The sequence below is a fragment of the Python bivittatus genome, unplaced genomic scaffold (genome assembly GCF_059951505.1).
Source record: "Python bivittatus isolate LINGU-HERP-01145 unplaced genomic scaffold, Pbiv_v1 ctg000200_np1212, whole genome shotgun sequence".
NCBI classification, from domain to species: Eukaryota; Metazoa; Chordata; class Lepidosauria; order Squamata; family Pythonidae; genus Python; species Python bivittatus.
In genome coordinates, this window is record NW_028277040.1 from 4740841 (window position 1) to 4750622 (window position 9782).

Below are 9782 nucleotides of genomic sequence, written 5' to 3' on the forward strand. Positions count from 1 at the left end.
GAGTGACCTGTGGTTAGAGGTGCTGGTAAAAAAAAACTTCAACAATGTTCTTACTCAGAAATGGGTGTTTTTATCCCTGGGTACCTAATGCCAGCCATTTTATACTCATTTAATAAGATTCTTGTGAAAAATCCGTAACATGCTTTCAAAATATGTCCATTAGCCCCAAAGATTGCTTACTCCTTCACTAGGGATTGCAAAACTGAAAAACTGAAGGAAAAAAAAAATTAAGAGATTCCTTGATCCTTAATCAAAGATGAAGCCACATTGCAAACCACTCTTACAATAGATAATCAACCTCCAAATCAGGTACATAAAATGGCAAATCTTTTGGTTTGTATTTTCATCAGTGGCATTGAAAGAAATAAAAAGCCATGTTTCAAATTGCTACATGCCGAAATTTTAAGAACTCAAATTGTAGGTGGTCCTTGTTATCCACTGGGTTTCCACTTCTGCCTTGCAGCTGCATGTTATGAAACCAGGCACTTTTTAAAAAAATCTACGCGTGTGCAAGAAGCCCATAAAGTAGCAAAAACAAGTTAAAAACCACAGATCCATGAGAACCTTTTCTGCATAGACTGAAATCTTGTTTCAGGGTAGCAAGAATGGATAGGCAAAACTTCAAAGGAGAGTATAAATAGCAACTGCTGTCTATATATGTATAACTACAGAAATAAAACTTTGAATAAGTTAACCTGGATGCAGGTTTCGATCAAACCCGTTAACAGGAAATACTGTCATAAATAAAAGGAAAAGTGTAAAATCTTCTTGATTTAACAGTTAACTCCAGTATGAAGTATGAAGCAAAACTCTGTTAGAAATAAAATACAGAAGAAAAACACAAAACTCTTTTCATTCCATGTAGGATGAAGATAATTATGAAACTCTCTGTTTACCGTAGTGTAAGAGAAAATGGAGCTAATATTGAAAAAATCTGTTTATCTTTCTCTTAGTATATTTATGAGAGCAGTGAAGCACAAAAGCTCACAGGGTGACTTTGGGTCAGTTGCTCTCTTACGGTTCAAGCTATTTCATAGGATTATTTCTTGTGGGGGAAAAAGAAGTGAGAAAAAGCTGTATATGCCTCCTTGAGCTCCTGAATGAAAGGCAGGATATAAATCTAATACATTAATATTCTGTGCATATACAAGTGCATACTTATTATTTAGTTTTACGAACTCACATAAGAGTTTATGCAAAAAGCTGTTGAAGTCTTTGATATTTTTGAAATATGATTTAGAAATCTAAAACTGGAAAACTTGCTTCATTGTGTACTTTAGTAATCTTAGCATACTACTGATAAAATAAAACCTATAATAGATTTCTGGGTAATAAAACAATAGCGCTGTCTCTGCTAAACAAGCTGTAGACTACCTAATTGGAGATACTGACTACACCCAGTCTAAAATCAAGATCCTATTGAGGGAATAATCAAATAATATAGTTACATCTGGCTTTGACATGCTTTAAAATCCTATTTATGAAAGTAGCTTTCTGGGCAGGTTTTAGAAAATTACCCATCCTTTTTCATGCAGCCTCAAGTCCATTGCTATAATAAGAAAATGCTTATAATACAATCAGAGCTCTATTTAGCTCCTAAGCACATGAGATTGCCAAAGCTCGTGCACGAAGAAGATGCATTCGAAAGAACCAGTCTCCTGTTCCTTAACGGGAAAGAAATCTGATCTTCTTCACATCCTGTCTTCTGAGGTCTTTTGCATTACCAATTCATTGTCCTCCTCTTGCTCTGTGCTTGCCTTCCTTTGCTTTTTATCTCTGGATCCTTGACTATGCTTTTTTCCCCTTAACCCTAGAGTCTTGCTTTATTTGGTAAACCAAAGAAAGAGTTGCTTTCTCTGCTTTAGGAGCAATGGAACAATACTCAGACAATTGCCATTTCATTGATGTTGGTGAAAATATTACTAGTTTGAAGCAGCCAGAAAATTGTATTCTTGGAGTGGGAATGAAGCTTTCTTGTTAATCTATGGTTAAGAGAAATCCAGGCACATTACAAGAATTCAATTTATTTCAAACTTTTCATTGCTATAATTAATCCACTCTGTACTAATTTATCACAGTGTTAATTGATCTGTTGATAATAATAAAATCTGTATTCCACAGTAGCTAGTATGGAAGAACCACACTAGTTCTGCATGCCCAAGAAGATTCCATCTGGTATTGTTAAACAAAAATACTTAATGCTATGTGGTAAGCTATATTTGAAACCATGGCACCTTGATGTTGATACATGTGACATTTGCCATTCAAAATGCCTCAGATTTCTTCTTAGGATAGTGGTCCTCTTAAACTGTGGTGTCAGAGGTACTTAGATTGATGTGAGGATAAGGAAAGTTGATTTGGATTGGTCCTTTCCTCCTCCACAGATATACATATCATTTTTTAATGGACTAGACTAACTTTCAAGAGTATAGGGTAAGAGAGTGACTTTGTGTTCTTATATTTTCAGTTGCTTTGGAATGAGCTGGACAATCATTCTCAAGATTTCTTCATTCCACCTTCATTCCCTTCTCCATTCCATTTTCTACATCAGAGTTCTTCTGCATTATTTTTTAGTGGAGTATAGTGTCAGGTTCAGCCCAAGAATCACACGAGGGAGTCCAGAAATCAGCTCAGCTTCTTTATTAGCTTGCACCTAATAGACAGAATCTCGCCTGACTAATTTTAATTCCCCAACGAGAGCAACTATAACCATCAAGCCCTTAGGGAGGGGCCAGTCTCTTCCTCCTTACTTTCACACAGTCCAGCTGGGGGCTGAGGAGATGCTTGGAATGTCACTCCCCCTCCCTGTAACCTTGAAGCTCCCTTCCAGAATCCTCCCCGCTCATGCCTTCCATCACATATAGTGATGTTAATTAAATTCCATGTTTGCCAGGTAACTCTAGGTCCAAACACAACACACATTCTTTTCCTCTACTTCTTGAATGCTGCCTCCTACTGGGGATTGGTAACCAACAACGCTGCTTGTCCTTTCATGTTCATGTACTTGTTTTCAGCCATGGTGATTTTTCATAACTCCGTGGTTTCCTATTGCCTTCCAAACCGCTGTTACACTACTGTGGTAATGTATTTCATCCCTGCCATTATATAAACTACTACAGCTGTTGCAGACTACACATTTTAGCTTGTTAGTTGCTACTGATAGAACAGTTGCTTTCTATGAGGGGCATGCTTATTTAACATTGCTTGCTAAGTCACAACATGAACCTTAGATACATGCAGGATTTTTGTCAAGTCAATAGCATATCCAAAATGTTACTGGTACAACAGCCTGCTAGTGCTGCTGTTAATTGTCACAGCTGCTTGTTTGACAAGCTTTATTTGAAGCTCACCTTTGTATCTGCTATCTATTATGCCATCCAAACCCCAGTGGAGGCACCTGGTAGCCTAAAGCTTGTTCCTAGGACATTTTCTCTGGCTCCAAACTATCTTTCAGAATTGTTGTGTGGATAAAATATCAGGGGAAAGCCATATTACTACTCTAAGAGGAGGAAATAGTGAGATTAAAATAGAATTAATGCAATTTTATCAGCAAAGGGCAATCAGAAGGCTGCATAAGTAATGTTGCATCATCTGAGCCATTATCTACATAGCACTCAATATAAATGTAAAGAAACTTTTAAGCTTGATGGTTTTCCTCTTACCAATAAGACTACACATTCAGATATGGGCATTTGATAGATCTGGATCTACTAGTAGATTTCTGGGTGATTTTCTACGAATTGGCAAGGATTTGTTTATTTGTTTTTAACCTCCATTTGGTTTTTAAAAAGTCTGTATTGACCTCTTATTTCCTTCTATTGCACTTTATTCTGGGGATTCTGAAACACCTTGATGACAATTTGTGATCATGGCTACATATATACAGTGCAGTAGACTGCTACAATGCAGTAGAAGAAGACTGCTTCTTCTTCTTTCATGGTAGAGATCTTGGATACAAAACTTAATTTTCAGGGGGAAATGTTTGTGCATGAAGAATGCCATATATTGTCATGGCATGCTACTAGGCAAAGCCATTAACAGTTCAGTGTTAGAATTGTATGGGCATTCACAAGGAATCTGATAGCCATAGTCTTAGCTCCAGACAGATCCAAAGTTCAAGATTCCCGAAGTTTTATACAATTGGCCAAGATTCTGTAGGCAGAGCAGAAAACATTGTAAGGCCCAAGTGAAGAATTGAGGTTTCTAAGCAGACTGACATGATTTGGAATCAAGACAGCAATATAAAAAGTTGATCTTCCCCAGAGGTTATTCCAGTTTCTTGCTGTTCTCAGGGACTTTTATGCTCTGATAAAGCTCCTAGCCTTTAGCTAGGCATAAGTGGCACTGATCAACCCTGATTGTTGACACTGGCCTTTTGGAGTAACAGTAGATCATGTGTGTCAGGATGACTCCCCATGCCACTTGGTATTTTCCTGTGTCTCTGCCTTTTAACTTTTCTGTATAACAGCAGCGATGCTATTTCAACCTAGGCATTCAGAACCTCAGATGGGAGTTACAATCCACTGGTTCAGAACTGCGAGACACGCCTTTTCCTTGCCTACGGTGCTAGGACTTCGTGGCTGAGAGTGAGGTCCACCTGGTGCCTTGCCCTGTTTCTTTCCTTCCTCTTCCAGTAAAATTCAGGTGTGGGGAGCAAGACATATGTGCCCTGCAGTAGCAGTTACACCTCTTAAACAAAAATTGTGTCATATCTAGTGTATAAATGTGTGAGAGCCAGTTTAATGTAGTAGTTAGAGTTTGGGATTAAGGATGGGGTGATCTAGGTTCTAGTCCCTTGTCAGCCACAAAAGATTATCGGATGACTTTGAACCACTCATTCGCTCTCACCCATCTTACCTCACAGGGTTGTTGTGGGGTGGGGAAATAGGAGGAGAGAGCACTTTATATCCTGCCCTGCTCCTGAATGATATATAGGATATAAATCTAATAAATGAATTCCATGGAGACTAAATAGGACTGGAACTGTGGTCCTGTGTACACCAAATTGGAAATTCATACCAGGGTAATACTTTGTGAGGCCAACCAGACGTTGCAAGTAGTGTGCATGGTTTTGAGTGTTTTAAAACTTAGGAAGATCGTACACTATTTTCTGATACTTTGGCCTGCCCAATTGTATTGTTATAATATAGATTTTGGAATTTTGGAATCTCTGATTACTCAGGAATGCACATGATTTAAGTGTTTAGCTGTTGAGTTCTATTCATTTTGTTGGGCCTCGCTTTCTTTTAATTACAGTACAATTTCCAGCATATAGGTAAGTGCTGAAAAGATGCTCAGTCATGGTATAAATGATCTAGAAAATGGGATTCTGTAGGTTTGGCTGCTGTATACAGGTGAAACTCGAAAAATTAGAATATCGTGCAAATGTTCATTTATGTCAGTAAGGCAACTCAAACGGTGAAACCAATATATGAGATAGACATATACAAAGCGAGATATGTCAAGCCTTACTTTGGTATAATTGTGATGATTATGGCGTACAGCTTACAAAAACCCCAAATTCACAATCTCAGAAAATTAGAATAGTGTGAAAAGGTTCAATATTCTAGGCTCAAAGTGTCCCACTCTAATCAGCTAATGAATCCATAACACCTGCAAAGGGTTCCTGAGCCTTTAAATGGTCTCCCAGGCTGGTTCAGTAGGAATCACAAGCATGGGAAAGACTGCTGACCTGACAGTTGTGCAGAAAACCATCATTGACACTCTCCATAAGGAGGGAAAGCCCCAAAAGGTAATTGCAAAAGAAGTTGGATGTTCCCAAGGTGCTGTATCAAAGCACATCAATAGAAGGTTATGTGGAAGGGAAAAGTGTGGACGAAAAAGGTGCACAAGCAGCAGGGATGACCGCAGCCTGGAGAGGATTGTCAGGAAAAGGCCATTCAAAAGTGTTGGGGACTTTCACAAGGAGTGGACTGAAGCTGGAGTTAGTGCATCAAGAGCCACCACACACAGACGGATCCTGGACATGGGCTTCAAATGTCGTATTCCTCTTGTCAAGCAGCTCCTGAACAACAAACAACGTCAGAAGCGTCTTACCTGGGCTACAGAACAAAAGAACTGGTCTGTTGCCCAGTGGTCCAAAGTCCTCTTTTCTGATGAGAGCAACTTTTGCATCTCATTTGGGAACCAAGGACCCAGAGTCTGGAGGAAGAATGGAGAGGCACACAATGCACGATGCTTGAAGTCTAGTGTGAAGTTTCCATAGTCTGTGTTGATTTGGGGAGCCATGTCATCTGCTGGTGTTGGTCCACTGTGCTTCATTAAGTCCAGGGTCAACGCAGCCATCTATCAGGAGATTTTGGAGCACTTCATGCTTCCTTCCGCAGACGAGCTTTATGGGGATGCTGACTTCATTTTCCAGCAGGACTTGGCACCTGCCCACACTGCCAAAAGTACCAAAACCTGGTTCAATGACCATGGGATTATTGTGCTTGATTGGCCAGCAAACTCGCCTGACCTGAACCCCATAGAGAATCTATGGGGCATTGCCAAGAGAAAGATGAGGGACATGAGACCGAACAATGCAGTGGAGCTGAAGGCCGCTATTGAAGCATCCTGGTCTTCCATAACACCTCAGCAGTGCCACAGGCTGATAGCATCCATGCCACGCCGCATTGCAGCAGTCATTGCTGCAAAAGGGGCCCAAACCAAGTACTGAATACATATGCATGCTTATACTTTGCAGAGGCCTGATATTGTTCTATTTCCAATCCTTGTGTTATTGATGTCATGTAATATTCTAATTTTCTGAGATTGTGCATTTGGGGTTTTCATAAGCTGTACACCATAATCATCACAATTATACCAAAGTAAGGCTTGACATATCTCGCTTTGCATGTAATGCGTCTATCTCATATATTGGTTTCACCTTTTGAGTTGCCTTACTGACATAAATGAACATTTGCATGATATTCTAATTTTTCGAGTTTCACCTGTATATTCAGAGTAAATATAAAAGTTACATCTATATGAGATACGTTACTGGGACATAGCAAGACTGTTTTTATAGAAGTAACACTGTGTTGCTGTAGCCAATGCTGGCCTTGGTATGTTCTAAATACCAATTCTGTCAGGATTAATGTTGTGTTACTTCTTGGAACATAGCAGCTTGTGGAAGGAAATATTTTAACAGGAGTTTAGCAAATAGAAATATGTATACAGTTCACAAACATAAGGGGTTTTTTTTTCTTTAGAAGATGTGATTACACATTACTGTTGAAAATTAAAGATGTTATTTTGTGAGTTAAATTTAACTGCAGTGAACAATACTTGGCTGCTCATACTAACTCTTCATTTCAGTGTGCTTTGACTTTTTTCCCGCACAAGCATTTCTGATTCACTTGTGTCATGACTAAGCATCATGGCTGAGTCCTAATTAATTACTTTATTTTGGATTCACTGTCAGTGAAGGTAGAAATTTTTGGTTTGTTTAGTTGATTTGGTGTGAATATTATAGCCTCATATCCTTTCCACAATCAGGCATTATCTTTATGAGGACCAACCAGTAGTGGAAGAGCTCTTCTCACGGCTGTGTTCAAGCACTATCCACCTATTCTTGAGCTGGCAAAAAAAGTATGCCGACATAAAAATTTGCTGACCTTCATTCTGCCACAATAACAAGACTGATGAGTGGTGCTGTCCTTATCTACATATTGCAGGCCAAGTTAAGGAAATGGATTGGTAGATTCCCCTGACTTCATTTCCACCAAGCATCACTTGCTCATGGGAAAACAACCACTACTCACTCTCCTCAAAATGAAGTGGTTTGGGATGAATTTAGGCAGATGGTTAAAGTGACCAACAAATGGCAAGTGCTCAAGCAGGGTAGAGGATGAGGGAGCTGTCTCTGTGTTCCTTACAGTCTTCCTCTGTGCCTCTTCTTGTCTATCAGGTATTTCTGAACATGGGTATAATGCTCTTTTGAAAAAAGAGGGGAAAGGGAGGGAGGGAGGGGGTGTTTCAGGGTGAAGTGGGAGGGAACGATTGATAGCAAGTCTGTTCTGTTCCTGATTAGTGCTGCAAGAGACCAAGGAGTCTCTTCTGACCTTCTGGCTTAACAACACCTGGAAGTAGCCACTAGAGAGCCATGGAGAACATGCGTGTTAGAGCAGACTTGTAGATCAGCGTGATTGTGATTGCCCTGCAAATAATAACAACAGCCATCACTGTGGCATTGGATGCTGCCAAAGCCAAAATGGAGTAAACAAAATCATGTTCCCTCCAAACCAAGGGGGCTATGACAAAAAGCAGTAGAAACTGTGGCTGCATAAGACTGATCCTGGGAATGTTATCTGGTTAGGGTAATAGTTGCAGAGCTCTTACCTGAGTTCTTGGAGATAATAAAAATGGTAAAAAATATGACTACACAAAACCGTCTCTGAGAGCAGAAACAGTGGAAAACCTGCAATGCATCCAATGGAGACAGAAGTAGCAGCACACAACTGGCAGAACCTAGTGCTCTCTCCCAGTTTAAATCTCTCTTCTGTGCAATAAAGGACTAGAGCTTCAAAAGAGTATTAAACCTGTATTTAAAAACAAGTCTGGTGCTCTTTTCAGAGGGATCACTAAACCATAATGTAGGAGGAGCTGACCTAAGACCTGACAAGTGCTGTTGGAGAGTTCAAACCAGGTATTAACAAGGTGGAAGTCAGATGTCCATTCTGTCCTGAGCTTAAACCACAGTGGCTGTAGGAGCAGTGCCAAGGAACCAAAACAGAGGGCTGTGACACAGAAGCTTAAAGCGGCTAAAAGGGGCAGGGCAGATCCCAGCTCCTGACCACGTCAACAGTCAAATGGTCAGTGAAGTGTGCCAGATTGTATTCCTTACAAAAATTGTATTGGGAGAAGAGAGAAAGCAATGCTTTAAAGCTGGAACAGCTAAGGATGACTTTAAGTTGCCTCAGATATGGGTTGAGACTTGAACAATGCCAGGAGGACATGGAAGGGAAAAAGGCAGTTATCAGGACAAAGTTTGTGCTGTGGTTAGAGACAAGTGAGGAAGAGCACATAGATCATCACAGAGCTTTTAAGTAGGGCTATCCTACCTAGGAGGAAAAAATGCAGATGACTGCTGAATGACAACAAAGTATTAGAGTTTTCCGTATCTCTCTGTTCCATCTAGTGACCATATGGATTTCTGCAGCCCAAATATGGTCATCCTAGGTCATGTGAAGCTCTTAAGAGTGACATCAGCTTGAGATTTGAATACATATGCATATGTATATTCTTACAGTATCAATTAACATGGAAGAATGGAGAGGAAATAGGAAATACAGTAAGATTATTGTTTGGTTTCTGAACACTTTGCTCTTAGAAGATTGCTTAAAATACTACAGTGGGCTCAAGCTTTATGGTGAGTAGGAGATGTGAGTAGATCAGTATTATATAATGGTCCTTTAAAATACTACATACTGTCTGAGAGTGTCTTCTCCATACATGGAATCAAGTATGTGGCTTTTTTCCCATTGATTATTGTCCTGCCTTCTGGCTAGACAATGATTAGATGGGCAATTCTCCCCAGCCACCCTATTCAGCCATTGTCACTGACTAAAGTTATTCTAGAACAATTACATTGGAGACAGCAGTCTGCATACAATTCAGAATTATGAAATTGTCTCACCCATTTTTCTTCTTAAGGGTTCTTCCATGACCATGAGAGCTGAAATGGTATATTCTGAAATGGGTATAATAGAATTGAAATTGCCAGCGAAATTTGTGGCCATTTATTACTCATACCATGCTTAATACATACCAGGTGCTTT

General features: G+C 39.7%; 1 protein-coding gene across 3 annotated transcripts in view; it reads left to right on the plus strand.

The window, feature by feature from the left end:
- The window catches only part of KLF7 (KLF transcription factor 7), a 92031-nt gene that overhangs the window by 74391 nt on the left and 7858 nt on the right, over nt 1-9782 (plus strand). The gene's annotated exons all lie outside the window — the stretch shown is intronic.